This window comes from Haliotis asinina, chromosome 9 (genome assembly GCF_037392515.1).
Source record: "Haliotis asinina isolate JCU_RB_2024 chromosome 9, JCU_Hal_asi_v2, whole genome shotgun sequence".
NCBI lineage: Eukaryota > Metazoa > Mollusca > Gastropoda > Lepetellida > Haliotidae > Haliotis > Haliotis asinina.
The window spans coordinates 56,620,530-56,644,764 of NC_090288.1; the positions used below are offsets into that span (position 1 = coordinate 56,620,530).

At 40.0% G+C, this 24,235-nt stretch overlaps 1 long non-coding RNA gene across 1 annotated transcript in view; it reads right to left on the reverse strand.

Moving 5' to 3' along the window:
* Nucleotides 1-7,230: 7,230 nt before the first annotated feature.
* The window catches only part of LOC137296899 (uncharacterized), a 52,288-nt gene continuing 35,283 nt past the window's right edge, over nt 7,231-24,235 (reverse strand). Inside the window, exons 2-3 of the long non-coding RNA XR_010957673.1 lie at nt 14,386-14,465; nt 7,231-11,137 (exon numbers count right to left, since the gene is read on the reverse strand). This is a non-coding gene — a long non-coding RNA (uncharacterized lncRNA). The remainder of the gene's footprint in view (nt 11,138-14,385; nt 14,466-24,235) is intronic.

Consider the following 24,235-nt stretch of genomic DNA (forward strand, 5'->3'; position numbering starts at 1 on the left):
GGAGGTCACTCACGTCAGGTAACCTTTGAGATTGACCAGTTGACCCTACTAGGGTTTGTGAGACTCAGTGAAGGAGTGCAACGAAAATACTGAGACTATGGTTACTTAAATTGGGTGGTATTTCTTTTTAAGAGTCATTATCAACACTGTTTTTGATAAAGTATATCAGATCATATATGGGTTTCACTTGATATCGGTATAACTGAGTATGCATATGGTGCGATGTTTCCCTATAAACCGAATATTATATTCCTTTTTGTGTTCTATCACGAAAAGGTAATTCACATGGTACATAGGGAACTTACGAAAGCATAATGCCTAGACTTTGGTTTAGTAAAAGTGTTTTCAACCTTAAATACTCGTTTCATCAGCAAAACTTGAAACGGTATTGACATAGTGAGAAAACAGAAACAAACTAGAAATTTCAGAAATTGCACAAATAACTGAAATTGGTTTAAGTTCGGGTTAATAACATACCTCTATGCTGTAAAGGGTTCATGACCAGCGACTGCACACATCCGGTGTTTTCAGATTTTGTGCAGTGAAGTTGCATTTACTTGTGTGCAAGATTATATGAGGGGTGGCTGCGATCCATATGAAACATGGTGTGTGTTTGTTGTCTAGGGTTATTCGTAAATTACTGAGACTGGACCAGTGAGCCCTCTCAGATGCTCTTTCTGCTAAACCAAGGAGGACATCTAGATGCCTTTGTGTGTGATATATGAATAAAAATATAAATATTGAGCTTTTGACGTCATTTATTTCCATGATTACAAAGTCACTTTTGTTTTCTCCACAAACAACAGTATGCAGCTGAAAGGGAGAAAGACAGCAAGTTGATAGGGCTATAATACACACTTGAACCGCCAGGAACGGCGACAGATGCGTACATAAAATGAAGAATATAACGTGACGAATTGTCATCAAACACCATCCGGCGGTCTAAAGACTTCAAGTCGAAAGGAAATCCACCGACTGTCATGTTCAAAATCTGAAACAAGAAACAATGAAAAACATGACAAAACAGGTATCACAATCTGTTCTCTTCATAATACTGCTGTTCGCAGATGATGTTTCATTGCTTGTTGCTTAAAATTGCAGTTTTGCCCGGAATGTTGCAGCTATATGAGGGCGGTCTGCTAGTAACCGAGTCTGAGTCAGACAATCCAATGATTAATAGCATAAGCACCGATCTCCGATTGAATGACACGTGTCAACAAAGTCGGCGAGCATGGCCACGGGATTCTGTTAGAACAGGCCACTGGAGACCAGCTAGTACGCATCTCCAAGGGTACCCGAACATTACATATATGACATTATATATTCATGTATTCACATTTACTTCTGAACAAAAAACTGTAATAGATATGAACATCATACTTTCAGGGATCATCGCTATGTATGCCATGACGTCAGGTTGAACTGGCAGTCTACTAGTGAATGAGTGAGTTTAAAAATACGCCGCTTTTAGCAATGTTCCATCAATATCAGGATGGAATATTGCTAAAAGCAGCGTATAACTAAAGAGTAGGAGACAAAAAATGGGCTTCACACTTTGTGGGGAAGACAGTCAACCAAACCACGAGGGCTCTATGAAAAAGACAATTTGTTGCCTGGCGGCATGGAACGATACCGAACAATCAGGAATTCAGACACATGTAAATGTGTTTCATTGGTTTATCAAAACTAAAATCGATACTTTGAAATACGCACCCTGTGGACAAGGTTAACAATTCTGGTGATTATAAGAACAAAATATCTTTTAAATAACATATACTTTTTGCAGTGGGAAGTAGATCCTATGCCACTACTCGCTAAATGTAGGTACTCTAGATAGCATAATGTACCTCTGCTCCTGCTCTTTACCACTGTTACAGACTGAGACACAGAGTCAGAGCTGTAAGAGTGTGGCGTTAAGGTGCTGTTGTTGTTGTTCAACGCCGCATACAGTAATATGTGGGTTACAGGATGACGGATGGCTATAAACATCTATTGTAACCTAATATGGACCAGGTAGCCATGTTTATCGACCTAACGAGATATGATGAGATGTTATGCGATGATATGTATCAACCATGTATCAGACTTATACATCCAGTTAGTTATGTCGCGACAAGCATAGGAAATCGCTCTGTTTCAGATTCATATAGAGAGATAGCCGGCGCTAACACTAGCTGGGACATTTGTTCTGTGAAGTTGTATACAGAAAAGTGGGATAGTCAGGTGATTACATAATAATAACTCTTGCACATATTTATTTATCGGATGATCCTCTGGTGATGCACGTCAAGACTCACTCCTGGATGAAGTGGGCTGGTCTCAAATGTGAAACTGAGGGCTTCCTTTTTGCTGCTCAGTACCAGTCGCTTCCCACTCGCAGTCGCCAAAATGTGATTCTTAATCAAAATGTGAACATGAAATGCCGTCTTTGCAATGAATTTACAGAGACTGTTCAACACCTTGTCAGTGGAGGCCCTCCCTTGGCACAAACAGCATATCTCAAAAGACATGGTGGCATGGCTCGCTGCTTTTACTATCGTCTACGCTATGCCTGTGGCTTTGACCACGAGGTCCATCCATGGTACGACCCTGAACATGTCCAGGGCGTCCTGGAAAATGATGCTTTTAAACTTCTCTGGAATAGGCCCATATACAGCTTGCGACGAATTCCATCCAACAAATGTAATCTTGTCCTTTTCGATGAAACCAATGAAATTATTTATATCATTCTGTCCTTTTTGATAGCAATGTGATTGGCAAGATTCAGGAAAAGCATAACTATGCGGACCTCGCCTTTCAGTTGTCTCGCTTGCATCCCAAGTACACTGTCGCCACGCTCCCCATTGTTCTCGGTGTCCTTGGTTTGGTACCTCCTGATCTCTTGACGCAGATCAGGAGCGTGCCCGGGTTCTCCACTGGGATCAAAGCCCTTCTGACAATCTGGGTACTGCGTAGAGGGGGCGAGGGCCCTAAGTTGATGATGAGCTTTACCAGCCTGACTGTGCCAGGATCACCCAAACCCTCTCTGCTGCATTTCTATCTTAATCTGTAAAACATAAATGTTAAATAATAGTCCAGTTATAAGGCGCCTTTCCATGCGCAATGGATGCTCAAGGTGGACAGAAGGAACACAGGACAGTGATAGGGCGGATCTGTAGAAGTAGGCCTTGAGAGCGAAAGGAAGAATAGTCTTGACAGAAAATAATTTCAATGGGTAGGCTATTCCAGGCAGTAGCCAGTAGCCAAATCGTTTGGTCCTGACACGAGAGACATCAAGGAGTCGTTTGTTCCCTGATCTCGTCTCGCCGAAGTCTGGGTTCGATTCCTCACATTGAATACAATTTGTGAAGCCCACTTTACACGCAATGATGTTCCTCGAATATCGCTTAAAGCGGCCTAAAACCCAACTGTTAAACGTCAACGGCAGATACGAAGCCTCGAAGGAGCCTCTGAATTTGCACATGCCACGGCAATGTCGCTGGTTATCTTGACAAAGCCGTCTGGCAATGGAACGTGAAAACTCGGTAATAGGATAATAAAATAATGTCTAGCGGTTATGTGAGATAACCATTGATACGCATGTAACATCGACCATCAACAACACCATCAAATACCCATTTCTCTTCTTTCATTTAGAAGTGATAAACATAAGGAAGCGAGTGTTATGGATCAGTTGGACAGTTTCATCCTCCCGATGAAGAAGTGAGGATGTCCTCCGAAACGTTGTGCTCCTCATAATATAGAAGTTGACATCTATAAATTAAAACAATTTTTTTTATTGGTTCAGTCCCAGTTTGTTTTCCCGTCACCATCAAACATAGCCGTATACTTTCCTTCACCAAATAGTTTAACGCTTCTTGACTATGAGACCGACAGACAGATATAAGGTCGGTCCAATAAGAAAGACAGCAAACTTACAGTCTCCTACATGTTCCAACGAAATCAAACTCGTTCCATCGAATGTTTTTCTTAGCAATGGTTCCGTTGTTGTGAACACACAATAGATTTTTACCGCACCTGAAACACATGTTTTACAATTTGCATGAGTCGTCATCTGTCCACAGGCCACATGTAACATTTTAAATTTTATATTAAAAATATGTGGTATAAAACAACATAAAAAAATATGCACATAAACAAGGGATATCCTTAGTATTAGCATTACATTGAGTGTTGGACAAAGTGCTTCTGGTGCTTTGTACAAGGGAGGATCACTTCAAGGAGGAAATGCTGGAGGAAAGTGACCCAATGTAACATATCCCATGTTTGGGTGAAATGATGTATCTGGAATTACATTTTACTGGTTCAGTAAACATTCCATTAAATGTGGGATGCAGTCGCAATCCGGGTTTCGAACTCAGACTCCTATTACATAGGAGACTCGTCTTTATTTCTGGACAGAACCGCTGTCAACTGTGATGAATATTTCAATCAACATACAATTCAGTATCCTCAGGGAAATGTGTGTATTGGGGCCTTCATTTTTTTTGAAACTTCAAATACAACTGCAGTCCAAACCTATATTTAAACTTGTAAATATACTACTTGCGTGGAAATGTCAGCTCTTTTGTAAGGACTGGTGTTTTTGTGCATTAGCATTACACTTACGGAGCAGTAAAACTGTTGCAGATAGCACCTCTCCTTGTCGCACACTCGGGGCAGCAGCCACACGGACGACGGACGGGTTCACAGCCACGGCGTGGCAACGTAGGGCAGTTTAACGTCACCTCGAGGCCACACAGGCAATCGTCATTTCTCGTGCCGAAATTGAAATCCAGCTGTGATACACATTGTTGATACAATGTAGGCAAGAGAATGGTCACGAGGATCAGCTTCATGCTCGCCTGAGACTGCGCCTGTTGCATTTACGCCTAACCTCGTACATCAACGAGTTTTATATGATCAGGGATCTTTTGACTGACTTCCTTATTTGCCAAAGGGGGAAAAGGAGGATGTTTAGCCAAATCACGTACAATGAACACTAACAAATATTGACCTTAGTTCAACCATGACAAAGGAAAATTAGTAACATTTATCATTTGTTTTTGGAATTATATAAATTGGTAACTGATAAACAGGTATATAATATCAGCCGACTATATGTATAATTTTATGATTAATAATTATAAATGTTTTCCTGTCGCCATCCCATGTGACCTAGTCAAATATGTTATACCGTTGTTTTGACTTTACGCATTACATATAGTTTTCGTGTGATAGATGAGACTGACTACTCTTTCGTGTTGACAGTTTTCATTTACATTCCCCTTGTGTTCTCATATGTCAAAGCATGAAAAAATGGAAATATATATATGGAACTTAATGAACATAATCCACGCCTACATGTTCCTACGCATAAAGGTGATCCATGAAACGTTAATTCTTAGTTATATGAAATGCCGTATTTTTGGAAGTGACTTGGTGTAATAATCAATTAATGACTGATGGGGTAGTAGAAGAGTATTGTAAATGAAAAGTGCTTTGAAAAGATAATTAGTGTGGATGATTAAACGTATGAACAGTAACCAGGAAACCGAGGAAACTGCAGTTTGAATTAGTCGGCAGTTAACCTGCGCCGTGCTGTAGGCGACTACACCTGCCGGCCGTATGGCGGAAAGGGGCGACATCCCCCGTGAATGTCACGTACATATGTTGACAGTCCACACAAGAGTCGGGAGTGAATGTCGTCGATATACCTACATTCCGGTGTAAGGTCATGGAGATGTGCGCCATTTAATAATGTCACGGGGATTGAGGGTGGAACGAGGATGGTTGTCCTGAAAGTATTTTCTATGACACAGTGCCATCGATTGATTTAACTGAATTTCCCATTTTAAATAATAATGTTTTTCAATAAATTCATAAACTCAAATTCTCAATTAGAACATTTCTTACAATCGCCAGCAGCTGAAGGGGTGGTGTAAATCCAACTAGGGTCCATGCAGGTAGCAAAGGTACATTAAGTCCAATTATGGTGATCTACTTTCTGTTGTTGATATTATATTGTAATAGTGCTATTAGTTTTAACTTTCCTCGATAGTTGTAATTCTAACTGTGATATTCTCACTCACGCATTCACTCTCATTCAGAAGTCTTGGCATAGTGTGGTTCATATTTGTACTCCTCTCAGTATATTCGTGTTTCTGAGGAGGAAAGTATATACCGCTGTGAAAGTTTTGACATCCACCTGACATGCTAGGTACTCATTGTGTGTTACGGAAAGAGAGGCACATTTGAAATAAGTCGTTACCGAGAACACACGTCACGTAACGTGTGCCTGTACGTTTTAGTGTTGCTCCAAATGATGTCTGGGTTGTTTTAGGAAGGATGCATGTGCTGTAAAATTGCTGGTCCTACAGGTTCTACCTGACCAGTGTGAGATATGTTCCCACGGTATTTTGGCCTACCACTTTCCACTTCTCCATCACATGATTACCTGACCTCGGCTGATGCACAGGCAGACCAAAGAGCAACTGAGAGAAAATGACCAATCTTCTTATATCGCTTCGCTCGCATACATGAAGACCCATAAGTTTCTATGGGTTGCGCTACAGTTTGCCTGTGACTGATGAGTGCCCTGGCATCGTGTTGACAACATCTTAAACGCAAGTTCAAAGTTCATGATGTGTTGTTACCATATAGCTGATATAAGTTAATGCGGAGATGATTGCGTTTTATGTCAGTACAGGACAGGAGTGAGCATGGCATTACACCTCTTTTTGGTTCATATCCCAGTAATACCCTGCTGGCCGACTCGGGGAATTATTGATTGACTGTTGACGCCGCACTTAGCAATATACCAGCTATATGAGGGGCGGTCTATAAACTATGGAGTCCGGACCAGACAATCTAGTGATCAGCATCATGAACATTGATGTACGCAATCAGGATACGATGACATGACTTAGCCAAGTTAGCGAGCCACACCACCCGATTCCGTCAGTCGCCTCTTACCACAAGCACTAGTTCTATCCCACACCTTTATGGCTTGACGCAGGAAGTCAGCTTCACACATTTTACCTATGGGGGGAAGGAACCCCGGGTCCTACGTGTTAAAAACAAGTGACCGGGCAGAATACGACCACAAAGGCTTGAAAGGTGACCACAAGGGCGATATCCCCCCCCCCACCCCCACCCCCCACACACCTTAAGACGACAACCCATGTTACCACTATTGCACATAAAAGAATGCTCAACCCAAATGCTGTAAACAAAGAACAAAGCCATACAGTCCCCAAACCATCATTTATTGTCCTTAAGAATGGTACTCGGAGATACATGAAATGTCCAAGAAAGAAAGGTGTCATATTTGTGTCCGTATTTAATGAACAAAAACGTATTTAAAGACAACAAGGCGTGAGTGACAAGAAAGGAAAAATATACGCACAACAAATTAGTGGACAGAACTTTCAGATGAATAAGTCTAAGACGGGGTCAGAATCTGAGCCCTTCTTCTCGAAACGTGCGTAGCCCTAAGAATTCTTAACTTTGATTGCAGCCAATGTGTTAAGAATGGGCAATGTGTTAGTTCATAGGGCTACGAGCGTTTCGAGAATAGCTAACCAGAAACTTAGTACATATGGCCTCAAGGATCCGCACAAAGAAATGTGCACATTGTCTTCTCATTTAATTTTTGTATCTTATTTTGTGTCAGCGAGTTCTCTGAAAGAGGGCGACGGTACAACACACGCGTATCCATAAGTTACGTGAAGAGGGCATATGATGATACATATATGACAATGTCCACACGTTGACATGAACAAAATACACATCAGAAATATAGATTAGAACCAGTTCGCAAATATGCTGTGAAGCCCTGTGAACGAGTGAATAAGTGTAAAATAGGAATACGTTACGTAATCGATAAATGGAATTCAAACCAGGTGATTAGTTGTCAGAATCCTCTTAATTCGTCAACGTACAAATCTACGCAGGGTGTATTAATCCGTACAAATGATACGTTAATCAGTACACAGTGAAATCCATACGAATTGCATGCTTTCAGCAATGTTAAAAGTACGGGGTTTCACCGTTTTTCTAAGAATCACTTCTTATTTCGTTACTGGAAGCAACTAAGTACCTACAGCTCGGCACAAGGCTGACAGCTGTACTTCTGATGAAAAAAAACAACAACATTTACCATGGCTGAATGCGTGCTGCTGAGTGAGTAAGTTTAGTTTTACGCCGCACTCAGCAATATTCCAGCTATATGGCGTCGTTCTGTAAGTAATCGAATCTGGACCAGACAATCCAGTGATCAACATTATGAGCGTCGACCTGCGATTGGGAATCGATGACATCCATGCCTCTGAAGTAATATAACGTGTGAACATTAAGGTATATCTTCTCACATCCCACACTTAAACGCTAAAGAAAACGTCCAGTTAAGAATACATTGTTTAATTACAATGAATCTGATATATCAATCAATCCAATAAAATTGGTCACGTTCACAAACAACAATGCTGATATCGGTCTTTGTTAAGTAGAGAGACAAAAACAGAACTGGGTACCAGTGTCAGTTGTTGCGCACTACACAGTATACTGGTACAAGGGTATCTTAGGATCTTTGATACGTGGCTTTATTTATACATATATGTATATATGATAACCAGATATGTAATAAAATGTAATGTCACTAAGAGCGTGACAGTGCCCTCTCGCTGTCGTGGTTACTATTCAATTCAACCACAAGCCAAATACTCAGGAAACAAATGAAAAAAGTTAATCGATTCCCTTTTGCAATTACAAGGTATCGGTAGATATTACCGGTAACACAGCAGGAACAGCGCTGGTGCAATTCTGTCACACAATGCCGCACTTCCTTGGCGCCATTTCTACCGGACATCTACGACCCTAACAGCTCTGCTTAACAAAGGCTACAACTATTAAAACGCTTGTAAAGCCATCTTTTTTCTCAAAGGTTTCATCGTTGGCCTAGAAAGAGCAGGTGGTCTTTCTGTACCCTTCGAATGGTTAGTATGAAATACAGTTGCAATGCAACGATAAATTGACACAGTTGATTAAAATATCAATGAGGTACATATTTACTGAAAGCACATTTAAAACTGTATTGCAGAAAATGTTTGTTTAATTTGTCAACAATACGTTGGCGTGTCCGTTTTTGAGATACGGTGCCAGATTTTGTTTTAGACGTGAAGCTTGTCCTCTTTTACCACACATAATAAGGGTACACAAAAGCTCTTGGCTGAATCATAGCATCAATTGCTGCTCATGATCTCAATCACTGGATCCAGTGTAGGTTATTGGCAGACACATATATGCGGCGTTAAACAACAAATAAACAAACAAAACGAGTTCGACAATATCATATAGATGTCTCTCCATGCGTCGCTACCAAGATGATACCAGAAAGAACACAAGATAAATGGTAAGACTATGAAGTTAACTCCCTTTTTAACAGATTTCCCTTATGGTGTGTTGGGTGAGGTAAGTCTAAAGACGTTTAAGGTTAACATGTTATCAAGATATTAAGCTGACCAAAACTGTTATAGCGCAAAACAAGCGATTCGATAAAAAAAATCGGTGGATCAAAAGCGCAACGTCCCTTTCGACGATATATTGTCTGCTATGGTACGTTCTGTCAAATAAAATCGGTAGTTAGAAAAAAGACAAAGACGTTTATCATCCACTGAAACCAACAAATATGATCTTGAGAAAGTGGAGGTTCGATCCAAAAGCAATTCTCTGCTGTGTTTGACCCATCGCCGGTTCATTTTTTGTGAAACACAACGATTTCCAGAGAGACCAACTCCGGGGATAAATTCCTTGGGGCACGAATATCAATGGATGACGTCATTTCAAATTATTTGCGACAGTGCACCGGTGCGATGTGACGTTATTACCAGCACCTACACAAATGATCAACGCAGCGAAGCAGAACAAGCATGGTCCGTCATGCAAATATTGCATCTATCGCTGGGAAGTATTGACACTACATCTTCTGTTATCTGTCTCGACATGTAATGATACTTAATGTCCACCTATAGCTTGTATTGAACTATAGGCTATAACGAATGTCAATACTATCCTGTGGGGTATAGGAATTAACTTACATGTTCATGGAAATGGCAGTTTCCAGATAAAGCAAAACGCTATTAAATACAACTTACTCGAGAATCATCGAAAACTGAGTTGACAAAAGCTCCAACTGCACTGATAACCAGTAATAAACGATTTTGAAAGCAGATTTGTGACATTTAATGTTCTACTTCTCTAATAATGTAACGATCATGTTGTTTGATAACGAGAGCTTTACTGGGCCTAAGTGTCCGTTCCAGGTAATTCGTATATGCATTCAACACATCTTACTGGTGCATTGAGGAACGAGACAATATCTACTCTCTGTTACAATTATCCTAAAATGGTATCAATTGTTTACGAAAATAGTATTTCCAGGTTTCTTTTGCAACGAAACCATTCGTACTCCAACAGTGCACGTTCATAGTGTCATTCATTTTCTAGAGGTGCGTGATTACGAAATCAAACTGACCAGACATTGCCTGCTTAAGTTCAGTTAAATAAACATGTAATTGGGCATGTTTTGTACACAGTATTATACATGTAAATACGTAATATATACTATTAGACTCGCAAGTTAACAATACCGTAGACATTCCAATGTTTGAACGTTCTTTGAGAACACGATACAACAACTCGTTACACTGCCTCATGTTTCTGGGATCCGTTTCCTATTTCCCTAATCCTAACATTAGCATCACTGGATCCACTTGTGACCGTGCGCCTCGGTAGACACCTGCCATTCGACTGTTAGCCAAGCGCAGACCGTAGTTCCGCGTCCGGAGTGACCTCCTTACGGGGGCAAGTGGTGACCCAAATCTATAGGCCGATCTTTCATTTGGGTTGGGCCTGTAGCTCTTCCTGAGAATGTCACGTGATTGATGTAGATTACTTTTAATTAGGGTAAGGAGATCAAGACGTTTCCCGATTTTACTGTGAAAGCGAAAGAAGTCCAGAGTCCGTTTTCCTATTCCAACATGGCGGTACTTCTGATCCGGAAACATTGTTTTCCATTCTCGTTTTAAGTCTGATGGCAGAGGAAAATTCTTTGATTCAATCGAATCTTCGCTGAATCCTTCTGCGTCGTTAGAAGCATCTACAACAGACAATCGTTGACTCATAAGCAAACAGCCTGACCATATAGCGTCACACACGCACACGCACATGCACACACATAGGACACGCTATTTACATCTGCATAGTCATACTTGAATATATATATAATATTATATATATGCTTACACATGAGCCCACAGATGGTACAAATATCGATTAAGGTGGCTGCATATCTACTTACAAAGGGAACCTGTAGAGTAGGGATGGGTATTGCACAGAATTTTCATATCGAAAATACACTGCGATGCGAAAGCATGTATTGCGATATCTACTGCAATATTTTGCAAGAAGGTTTGTTTTTTGGGTTTTTTCTTGTTCTTTTTTAACTACTTATAATAATCGAGTGATGCTTGATTTGCAACGCAAAAACACATCAAAATCACTATGCTTCATTAAACCTTAATAAATACTTAATATAATCATGACAAAAAAGAAACGTAAATATTATTTATCTCAAGATCTCAAGATATGTCAGATACCACTGGTCATTAATGAGTAAACATTCAAAACAACCAGATCCAAAACATTACGAAACACTTGAACAAAAATTAAGAATGATAAAAACTTCAAACCGAAATTAGCAATCCAGTGAAATGCAATGTTCACAACGATCATTCCAACCATCGTTGCCATTACAAGAATAAACATCTTCATCACCACACCATTACCAAAATCATCATCATCATCAACATCAATCATCACCACCACACACTTCCCACAAACATCATCATTTATTGCAACTATCATCGCCATTATCATCATTATCACCACACCTGTCTGTGTGAAAAACGGAAATAAAAGATTTCCGCGTGTTACGAGAGATTCCGAAAGCATGTCAAAATACCGGTTTTTGATAAGCGTATCGCAATACGTATCGTTTTCATGTCTGAACCGGTAAATACCGGTATACCAGATATATTGCGCAGTTCTACTGTGCAGGTCACTGCAACATATTTTTGTTTAAATCTGAGATGACTATCTGTAGAGTTTGGTTTTTAAATCAGCAATAAGCAATATTGCAGTCTGGAATAATAATATCAAATCTGGACCACAATCCAGTGATCAACAGCATGAGCATCGACCTACGCAAATGAGGTACGATGACGTGTCAAATAAGAAAGGAGCGTTAAGACCCCATCCCGTTTTTAATCACTTGAAAGTATTTGTTCTTAAAAGAATGTCATTCCAATACCGGTTCCGTTAATTCCGTTAAATGAGGTCGGTATGGAGAGTAAGTGCGAAATAAAAATCGGTTCACAGTTTTGCTGGATGTCCTTAAACACAAAAACGAAATGGACGGTTCTTGTGTGTGTATGACATGTACCGGAAAGGATGTTACTGAACACTGGGAGAGTGATAAATTACTGTGGAACATTGCAAATATAGGCTTGTCAAATGATTACCAGATGGTTGCATATGAACTTGCTCACAAGCTCATGGTCAAACACATGCTCATGGTCAAATTCCTAACGAACGATCACGAACTCTTTTAGATCGGCACACACTTGCCACCAGTGGCATATATGTAATTGCATGGAGGAAGTCAAACCATCAACCTAGTTACAGCAGTGCAGTTATTACAATTTACCGCTGTTATTATTACAATTTACCTCGGTATTACAATTTACCTCGGTATTACAATTCGCCGCAGAGTTATTACAATTTGCTGCAGTTTATTACATATCACCGCGTTATTATAAGTTACGTCGAAACAAGCCTTCAGATTACAACAACTTTCATGAGACTACCCTCCTCATGCTCTGATGCCCTGTACCTTTAGTAGCACGTGGTTGCAGTGTTCTTCTTTCGATGTGCCCCCTCTGCCAAAATATGTCTTACTGTTCAAATAACATGATACATCCATGTAGCGTATAAAAATAACAAACGGCACATCTGTCTGAGTACAGGGTATTCATTGCCGTGTACCGTATTGACATTCAGTGAATTATTCCCGATGTGGAATTACTTTGCAATTCATCGTTCTCATCTGGTGACAGACGGACCGTATGATGTAATGTTCTGACCTATCCGCCGGCGTGACTTTTCGCATGTGAGAGTGCGGACTGGTTAGAATGATTCAAGCTGTGCCACTGCGCCGAAGCTTAAATCAAATACAACTGAATAAATGATCACTGCTGTAATTAAAGTCCCACAGTTTCCAACACGCTACAACACATTTATAAACCATGTTTGTATCGAATAGTTACAGGAATTCGTTTATCGGCGAATGGATTTGCCCAAAGCAGTTGAAAGGATTATTTGTTCTGCCTCTCTTGGCCATGGAATAAAAAACTTATGATGTACCGTATGATTTCAACAATTCGGGTTCGCTTCTTTATAGAGAAACCTGATGGAGTCAATAATAAATAGAAATTACGGTTACAACACGCGTAACATACAAACAATCACGCAAGCACACACACATACATACTGTGTAGAGCATGACACCAGTCTTGACTCCTCTGAGTAAATACTGTTTACTGTATGTCGTTCTTTAATATTGGGCACTGAATCATCAGAAACGATCATCTTAAAGGTGACCTGCGTAAACAAACGAGAACCAACGTGATAAGAATACTGACTGTGTATTCAATGGGTTACCATGGTGTGTTTGGGGGTGAGTCAATTCACGTTCGAAGAATATATGTTGCACTTTGTGACTCTAGATACAGGTAAATATGTAGTGTGCATTTCTCATACTGAACACATGTCACAAAACACACACAAACACACGCATACATACATACATACATACATACATACATACATACATACATACATACATACATACATACATACATACATACTATGCCCCCCCCCCCCCCCCCCCCCCGCCTCCACCCCTAACAATTAGTCAGCCCAGAGGTTGACCTCACATTTACCATGTTTTTATATAATCCGGGTTATCTTTCAGCAGAAATACATCCAGATCTATTGCTCAATGTGCCTCCACTATTGGATCAACAGTTTCTTAAAGATTACCAGACGATAGCTCCAAATATACTGCTGAGGGCAAGGCTATCCAAAAACTTTATTGTCGAAGCGTTACGGAATACAGCGGGACGACTCGCCCTGCAGGTTTACTTCAGACAAATCCATCATGTTTGGCAAATGACAAACTGTGGCGTCGGGGTTAGACCTCTATGTGTAACAAGCAGATTTCACACCAATGAAGACAATGCTTAGTCATAGCCTGTCTGTCTCTACGTTTGTTTGTAGGCAACTTACCCAAATCTGAAATACCGCATCCAAGTCCACAGAATGTAAGTAAGGCCAACAAAATGTAAGCGCCTGCATCCATGATTTGTCTGAAACAGAAACGTTTAAATTGTCAAAGGTACAGAAACAGCAACAAACGAGTAGCAATACACATAAATCTTTTATAGTCAACAACATTTACAGGTATCAACAATATCAACAGGTACGCTTTCACTCAAACCAGTGACGTGATGCCGAGTTTGATCTGAAATAATTCTTACATCCTGAAATGTACTATGGTCCAAGATGTTAAATTCAGTTACTAAGGATCTGGGTGTTTAAAGGCGCGAAATATTATAGGAACATTTGGGATTACGCTTTATCTGTGATATACGGAATCCTGTACTTTTAGGCTAGAGTCCAATTCGGATTCGAACATACGTTTTCAGAAACAGGCACACAATGTCAGTGATTTAACCCCTTTCAGGCATCAGTCATCGCCATTTGCTGCCTCATAAATAATAATCAATAATATCAACAAAACTGTTGTCCCTATCAAAAACGTTTTGCCTCATTACAAATCCTACAATATCATGGAAATGTATCCAGGAATAGTGAATGAGTGAGTTAGTTTTACGCCGCATTCAGCAATATTTAATCCATATGGTGGTATCCATAAGAAAGGAATATGAGACCTGGTCAACCTGGTCATGGCAAATGGTGAACAAAGCCGCCCCATCAATTGATAGACACAAACACAAGCTAAGGCATGGCATCTTATGTTGATAGCGTCACTAAGTTTTGCATGAGATGAGTCTAGTAAGCTATTCTTCTATTCTGTGTGTGTTGCTGTTATAATTGTGAGTCTATATTTAGCCTGTGTATTCTAAACTCACTTTGGCAGACCGATCTGCGCATGACCTTTCCTATCGCAGCCAGAGTATTCGTATAAAACTGTGACGTGACATCTCGGCTGATTAGCATTACAGAAATGGCGTGAGCTTAAAACTAGCTTCCGGACTTGCTCCAAATAATTCACGTTTTTCTTAATCAATATAAATTAGGTATGACACCACTTGCTCGCGAAACGACAAACATAAACCTACAGGTACTGCACACATCCAAAGTCATGTCAAGTATTACCCTGAAGAAGAAACTGTCAGGGTTCAATGTGACTCATACTGACTTCACAGGATTCGTAGCAAAAAAACTAAATTATCATGTTTTGTTGTACTTACTTGCATCAGCACTTCATTTTAATTTTTCCAGTTCTTAAATAAATTACGACAGTCTCTCATTTGGTTGTACCTTTCTTGTGCAAGCACAGGGAAGTATAGTTTTAACATCACATGGTGTAAGGCGAGACAAGGGTGGAAACAGGTGAAACAGCTGTCTCGTCTCCCCGTCCACGACTTATGTACTTGCCGACTCATCATCATCTAATTACCTCACTTACTTGCTCTTTAGTACTAACAACGCCGACAATTACCCTACTTGGAACTGAAAGGCCTCCGTGCAGTAGTATAATTGAACCGTACGCTTGGATAGCCATGATAAAAGAACGACACAAATTTTATTATTAATGCTTAGTTAAACATCAAATTAGATTTTAAAGTTAATAAGCACGCTAAAGTGAACGTTGGTATATTAATCACGATCGACAAGATTGTAATCACATTTGATTGTGTTGTCCTTTGTGACAGAAATTGTATTATCGGCATATGCCAATGTTAGCAAAATCGGTTTGGTAACAACGCTATACAATATATGGGATTTATATAGAAGTAGATCCTCACACCGAAGCTGCCAATACAAGATAGTATTTCGTTAATCGATATTTGTCGAGACAAAAATATCGATTTTTATCATTGTGATGTGAATAGGTGTGTAAGGTCGCGTTCATGATCATCGAGGTCTTCTCTATGTGTGGGGCGACAGGGTAGCCTAATAGCAAAGTAGTAGTTTATTTCGGTACATTATGCCACGGGCTCATTTTATAATGTATAGACTGATAAAGGTGCTCATGATACGCTACCAGTACATAAAGCAGTGTTTGAGTACAAGAAGTTATATCTGGTACAATGTATACACGTAAATAGAAATGTAGTAGGTTATGTAATGGACAATTGCATGCTCCACATTCTAAGAGCAACGTAGGTAAACTTGGCTCAGTTATCATTCATGAAAGTATTTTCGTAGCAAATACGTGTCTACATTTACACTCTGATGGAAATTTGTAATACCAACTGTTGGGGTAGCCTAATGATTAAAGCGTTAACTCGTCACGCCAAAGACCTAGATCTTGAATGTGTAATTGCTTATCTGAACTAACTGATAACCCCATGTAATAGCTAAGTACTTTCTCTTTGACATAACATGCATATGGATAAGCTAAATCTGGTTACATCGCGCTGACCGAGGACCTACCAGACACTATCAATGCCGAAACACAAGGGAGGGTATGAACAGTCACCGCGGTTTGGTACGGACATGGCTAGGGATAGAACCACCTGCTTCACGTAAGAGGAGAAGATCTCCTGCACAACACAACGAAGTCATTAGTGTTGGTGTGCATATCTGGCAATATACATCTGATAATATAATGCTACCTAAAATATTTAAGTCAGTCTGACATGCATGCGAATTGTCATGCTAACATAGCATTACGGTTCTTATCCACCTCGTGATTCATGCCTATATAACCCCAAGATATAATTGCCACTGCCTCGTTTGGGATATAATTAAATAGAATCCCTTTCTCCATCTCCCATTCATTAAAGAGTATACCTTCTTCTGTCAGACATAAACACTGCAAACACGCAGCCTGTGAAACTACAGCTTTTAGATTCGTGAAATGACAAACCTGTGATTTTCGAGTGAATTTCAAAACAATGTGCCAACAATTTACAACCATTTCCCCCGTAGCACCAGGTCATAAGGTCATCAATTGATGTTCCCTGTTATTGATGGACGACAGATGTTTAGAAAAGAGCCCGTTCGCTTGATTTAACCTCTGTCTATCGTGTGGAATACTCCTGTGAAACTGCGTTAAATTAAGATCTTCCCTGCAGCACATGAGAAGTACTGAAACACGTATGCAGAATAACAGTTATTATGCTGCAACACAATGGCCAAAAATATACCTTAAATCTATTTAGCGGAAGAAAACCCAAACATTAAATCCGCGTGACGTCTCCACAGCAGCCTTTTATGTTCAGTCTTTATAAAATAAACATGTGTTTACACAAGTGTAAATGTGCACAACTTAAACAATACGTATATTTGGCTTCATAATGATGTTGTTTCCAGTCTGAAGAAACCATTATAGAGAACGTATGAACATACCGTTCCTAAAGTCACATTTGCACAGCATGTAGTCTAAGGTATACTCGAAATAATTTCACCTATGTGATTACTTTTTGGTTTTCAAATCACCAAGGACGTGTACCTCACAGAGCTGATACTCAAACCAGAGTTAGTTTCGATATGATGAAAAGAGAGGAGAGAGGAGTGTGTTTGTTTCCGCGTTACACTTTGTACATAGTTAAAACACACTGCTGGTGACAGTCAACATTAACATTTTTTATCTGAGGTGTTTTCTTTCTTTCTTGCTGGTGATGATATATATTCATTCTTTATAATTGTGTGATGCTTACAGCTGTCTTAATCTAAATGTAATTCAGCTTTAACGCTAAAGGTCACATGCAACGTAAAACACTTTGCAGATTCTGATAACTTTCGGTATGTACATACCGAAACAAGTCATAAAAAATGCCAATTCAACCTATATAGTTGGCAAAAAAAACGCGACGAAAAACCCCCGCGAAATCGTAGCTCAAAGGATTTACTAGTTTTCCCCCGGCGCTGGGTGAAAAAGTGGTTTCAACACCTACAGTGCGCTGCGCTTATAACGCATGCGTAGTGAAGAGGTTCTCGGAGTTTGAAACAGTAATATTCAGTATGCCTGCCCGGAGAATGAGGTCGTGATCAGTACTAGTCTTATCTTGGCTGTGCACACAAACGAGTAAATAATCTATTCTTTTTAAAAAAAAGCAAACAGAAACCACCAGATGTTGATTGTGATAAGCAGACTCTGTCACCGAGAAAACTCAAAGTCTGGTTTATAGATACATATGTCTGCCTGCCTGTCTGTTAATAGCAATATGCAATGCACAATTTCAGTCACTGACCACATGCAATTAACACATATCGGGCTTATAAGCCATAAACAGACAGCCGGCTAAGCGGTAGCCAATGAAAAAGCTTCGTTACACTTAGGTGCACACCAACCGGCTCTAACTGGGTTCAGTATCGCGGCCGCTTCGTTTAGAGGGACCTAAACCCACGAACAAAATATTGCACTTTTGATTTGCCATTATACGCTTAAACTTTTGTTTATTTGTTTTTTCTTAAGCAGCAATGCATATGATACATCATGAATTAGTGATAACTGTGTGTACATTGTGTTTGATTGTTTGATTGCGTGTGACTTTAACAATGCTGTGGAGCGCGGTGGACGAGCTGGCTAGAGCGCCAAACTAGAGATCCAGCAATTTTGAGGTGTGACCGGGTGTAAAACATTGGGATCAACTTTGTGTGCAGACTCTCTCAGTGGTGTCACAAACCCTAATGTACAGTACACAACCATGTTCACTTAATAAACCCCACGAATCCGTTGGTAGATGGTGGCCACATAAACACGTGCATACACCTATGACTGTGTCCCAGACTACGAAAATTGTGAATTGGACACCTCGTTAGGATGAGAGAGCCACAATAAGACTCGGTGCACCTAGCGGCAGCCAGAGGTGTATACTACCCGGGGAGTTGAGATTGACAATACGATGTGACGTTGAGACTGACCTCCAATGACCGAGGGAAACAAATACCAGCGCCAGTTGCATGGATATGTGCACTATATAAATATCCTAAAATAATAGATTCATTTGATATGACATGTATTTGTATTTAAACATCTCGGAATACCAATTGCAGTGAAAGAGACACATTTCATTTTTGCTCTAATGCATATCAAGCACATAGCGTTGAACATGAAAAAGGAGAGTAGGAAGCAAGACACAGCATCCCTGAAAAAGCTTCAAAAAGTAGCAGTCATGTGAAGGAAAACCTTCAGCAGCAAATCAATAATACAAAACGTTGCCCACATCGTTCAACCTGACAGTGTAATGGAACGGAAGTGGCCCTATGGAATTATAGTAATGATTAGAGTTAGTTTAATTACCACCACAAATAAGAAAACACAATATCTGAGTGTCTCTTGTTCATTTCCCATCAAATAGTGACATGCAACTAAACTCATTGGCTCACACACATAAAGAACATATCGGTCTGACAGATGACTTCTCTCTTGTGTTCGTCAACTCTTCTCTGAATTTGCACTCAATGTTGTGTTGTTGATTGTAAGGAATGCAAGGCACGGCGCTCCCAGGAACTTAACACCAATTTGACGTAAACGAAAACCACTTCGTTTCCGTGTGCATTCGTCTGTAATTATTTTTGATTGAGATGCCAAGGACCAATTTTGAAGCAATATGTGCAGGTTTCTTTGTCGTAGCGACAGTTGTTGAATCTTACAGGAAAGTGACGCTGATATGTGTTTGGGCACTAAGGAGTTTGGCATGATGGCTCTACAAACCATGAATATTTGAAGAATTTATTCCACGTTAGAGGCCAGCGTTCTGTCACCATGTTGATAATCGTCGGCATTCATCTTCATGTTACTAAGTAAAGTTCTCTCTCTCTCTCTCTCTCTCTCTCTCTCTCTCTCTCTCTCTCGGTGGGGTGGTCTCGGTCAGTATGTTTATGTGCGTGCGTGCGTGTGTAAATTTCTTACATTAGCGCCAACAACACAAAGGTAAAAATAATTGAAATTCAGTACATGTGTCCTGTTTCCTAATTCAACGTGACTGAACATTGACATTACCATCCTATATAGAATGGCAACTACCTTTCAGTGCTGCTCCTCCAGTCAAAGAACACACCGGTTGCAAGCCATCAGAAACAGATGAGGAGACCAGTCTGTTACAGAATAAATTGGATTTAGTCAGACCGACCGAATCAATTGCTCATCACCGCCAATTCGACCAATCACTTTTACACAATAGGAGGATAAACCTATCAGAAAACAGTGTCATCTGAGAGATCAAGTAGGCTTTTGACTTCATAAAAACCCGTGAGAGTTTAGTGAGTGGAGCAAGTGAATTACGAATTTTATTTAAGTTGGTCAACTTGGCCTTCTCTGACAAGCGGTGAACGTTAACGGGGCCCCATTATAGAGCAATGGTGTATATTCAGAAAGGTGTTATCATTCTTCTTCAAGACTATGAAACAATAGTGAAGCCATGCACGTCTATCAAAACACCCTGAAGCGTACGATCGAATTCAGAGCTACTAGCCCAGCACCACCCGCACCCCACAACTATGCCAATGATCCGCTGGTTAGTGGTTTCAAGAACTGAGTGAGTGAGTGAGTGTCCGTAACGAATATAACAAAATGTGTTCACGTATGAGAAGAGTATTGGGTGTTGGACATCTATTCGACACGGAGACAGATCGCATTGAACAGCTGTCATACGTAACCCTTGTCCGTCCTGCATTCATAGAATATCGTCTAGGGTTATAACGACTTTATCTACACATGTATACGGCATTGAATTTTGAAGGAGCTCATCATATTTTTTTCAAACGCTGATTTGAGCACGTTCAGTCCATTCCCCTGTGAACATGCTCAAGAATTACACTACACTACAGTACAATACCACCACATTTATAATACGAATTATGCAACCGGAATATCCTTTGGGGGATTAACATGACTTAAACATGTTCATAAAACTATGCATGTATCAGACAGACAAAACTGTGTGTCGATACTGCCGAGGGTAATTTTAATCTCAGACAACATTGTACCCGTTTTAGTTACAAGCTGAGTACCACAAAAACTTCGCATGGATTAATCTGAGCTGGCATCGTAATACGTATGATTCAGCTACACCTGGTGAAATGTTCTTCAAAAGTTAGAGCAATCATATATTTTCAGGATGATATCTGTACAATATAAATTTCTGACATTTGGAACAATGTACACGGTTCATTTTCGTCAATCTAGTTATTTAATTGTGTAGCAAAGGGCCCCGTTTTAGTATGTTATCGTAAGCCTCAGATCTCCTAACTTTTCTCGTAGCATTCGTACCTTATGTGTAATAGTATGAAAAGTTGCGAGGTCTCAGGCTTACGAGATCGTTGTGAAACGGGGCCCGGTTCCCGATCCACGGAGCGTGACCTGTCATAACCTCTGCAGTTAAATACAGGCTTAGGTATGTTGTAGAGCTACGAACAATTTGTGGATCGGGGCCTAGATTTTCGAAGCTCTCTTAGCGCTGAGATAGTCGTAAGTTAATGTTAATGAATGGCACTTACGACTATCTTAGGCACGGGAACCTGATCTTTCGGAGACACTTTACCAAATTTATTCACAGGAACATCTTTTCACTTTTGTCCTCTAAAAGGATATAATGCTAATTACAAATTAACAAGTATATTTTCTAAATCAGTGTTCTGAAGAGCACGAATGAAAGACAAACTCTGACATTTTGGATTTGATGCTGCCACACTGGACGGTCGTCGCGGCCCCTCAAGCGCCGTGCTTCACGTTCACATGACGTTTGAGTTAGTTAGTGTGCCTTATCATCACTGACCATTAACACACAATGTAAGGCCTTAAGTTACATTTACGGTAAATCATGACCTAAATTGTCATTGATACATAGTCGTCATCTCCTTGTATTACCGTCGGGACACCACAAGGGAGTGTAGGCAAGGTCGAGCGTTACTTCAACAAGATTCTAGGCAACATAAAATGTGAACTAACGAGCCATCGGCATCATTTAGAACATCTGATGAACTGTCTGTGAAACACATTTCCGACCGAACATGTTATGGTCGTGTATACTGCCAAGTTTCGCGCTTTGAGTCACTATTTTCTCGGATCCTTGGCATTTGCAGCAGATGCATCCGGTAACCACGGTGAATGTGATAGCACAGCTGTTTGTCTACGCGCTTAGACAGAGCACTAATTCATAGGACGAAATTTCGTTAAATTCAACGGGCTATATTAACTGGGTTTTGATGAGGGGTTACGATGTTACAACACTAGTGTGGTATTTCATTTGCCAGTGAAATATAACTGAATCGTTTCACAACCCTTTAAAACAATAGCAAGACGCTAATTTTAAGCCTCGTGACATCAATGACATGCTGACACTTTTTCCACTAGAAGGTAGGGTGATTATTGATTCTTTTCAGTTGCAATAGTGGTAACACTAACAGGAGTGGGTGGTACGGCCCACTGCTTGACGCATATAGTCGTATGACAATTGCGTAAATCGATGCTCATGCTTTTGACCACCTGACTGTCTATCAAGATTCAATTATTTACAAGTTGCTGTCATATAGATTTGATCTTACTGAGTCCAGTTTTATACACCAAACATATTGTCAACAAACCATACCACGTTCATCAGAAACGGAATGTATATTCTACAAATGTACACAGGTTCTTCAGTGACGTAAAAGTACATGTGTCCACCTGACGAAGTGGTTGTGAGATGTCACTTCAAAGAATAAAAAAGTGTCATCCATACGAAAGGTGTCAATCACAGTCATCGTTACCAAAACATAAATGTCGTCACGATATGGTTAAAATATTTCCGATGTGGCGTTACATTCTAAGTCATTTACTCACTCACTCATAGGTAAAAGTACAAAGAACCGGACTCTGATCAACGTCTAAATATACAGGCTACAGGCATCTTGTACTCAATAACACCTGCAATCTAAACCTCATTAGTCTGTTTGCCCCTCTTAAGTGACCCAACATCAATTTCGGCAATCCCCATCGTGAGAATTCTCCATCTGGGTGAATCCATATTGATGTGAACGGTGTCCAGGCAGGATGATGCTTATTTCATCATGTAGATCTAACTACAACTTACTTGGATGTTACCCTCGTAAATAACCCTTGTCACTATGCATATGCGCATACCAACTGAGCATCAACTGGAATATATATGAGATATATCAACGAAAACGCCCACTGGCCTATGTACCGTAATCCATATTAACATGGTCCTGGATGCAGATTATCAAATTTCATGAAGTTCAAATTTGGATGAACGTAAATTCATAGAATGTATGTATTCATCGAAGAATGTAAGAACGCTATGCACATGTTTCCTTCAAAGTTAAAAGAAGAATGTTTTGCAAATTGCAGAATAATATGATAAGAGTCATGTGATAAGCGTTCCGTGAACGTTCCCGCTAAACATAACATAAATAATATTCGTAATCCATGTACATATTCCGTATTTATGTACATTCTAATCCATGTACATATTCCGTATTTATGTACATTCTAATCCATGTACACATTCCGTATTTATATATTTTACGTATACATGCCATGTCTGTTTATATATGTGAGTTTCCCACACGATGCTTACACTCCAATGTTATTCCACGGATAAAATTTCATTGTAATGTAATCATATAAAGTCCATATAAAACCCATACGTATTATCACATTACTTTCAAACAAAGGTCAGCAGATTAAAAGGATCACCGACACTGATGTGTTCAAAAATATCTGAACACTCACCCGTGAACACCCGGATTAAAGTTGTCCGAGAGCAAAAATTGCCGAAAGAGGCTACTAGCGGGATGATTGATTTGGTGTGATCATGTCGGAATTAGGTAGATCGATGGTCAAGACGTCAACCACTGGGTTCCATGGTCCAGGCTCGACTGTCATTCAGAACGCCGTCACTGACAATGCAGTCATGAGCTCCAAATGGGTACCGAT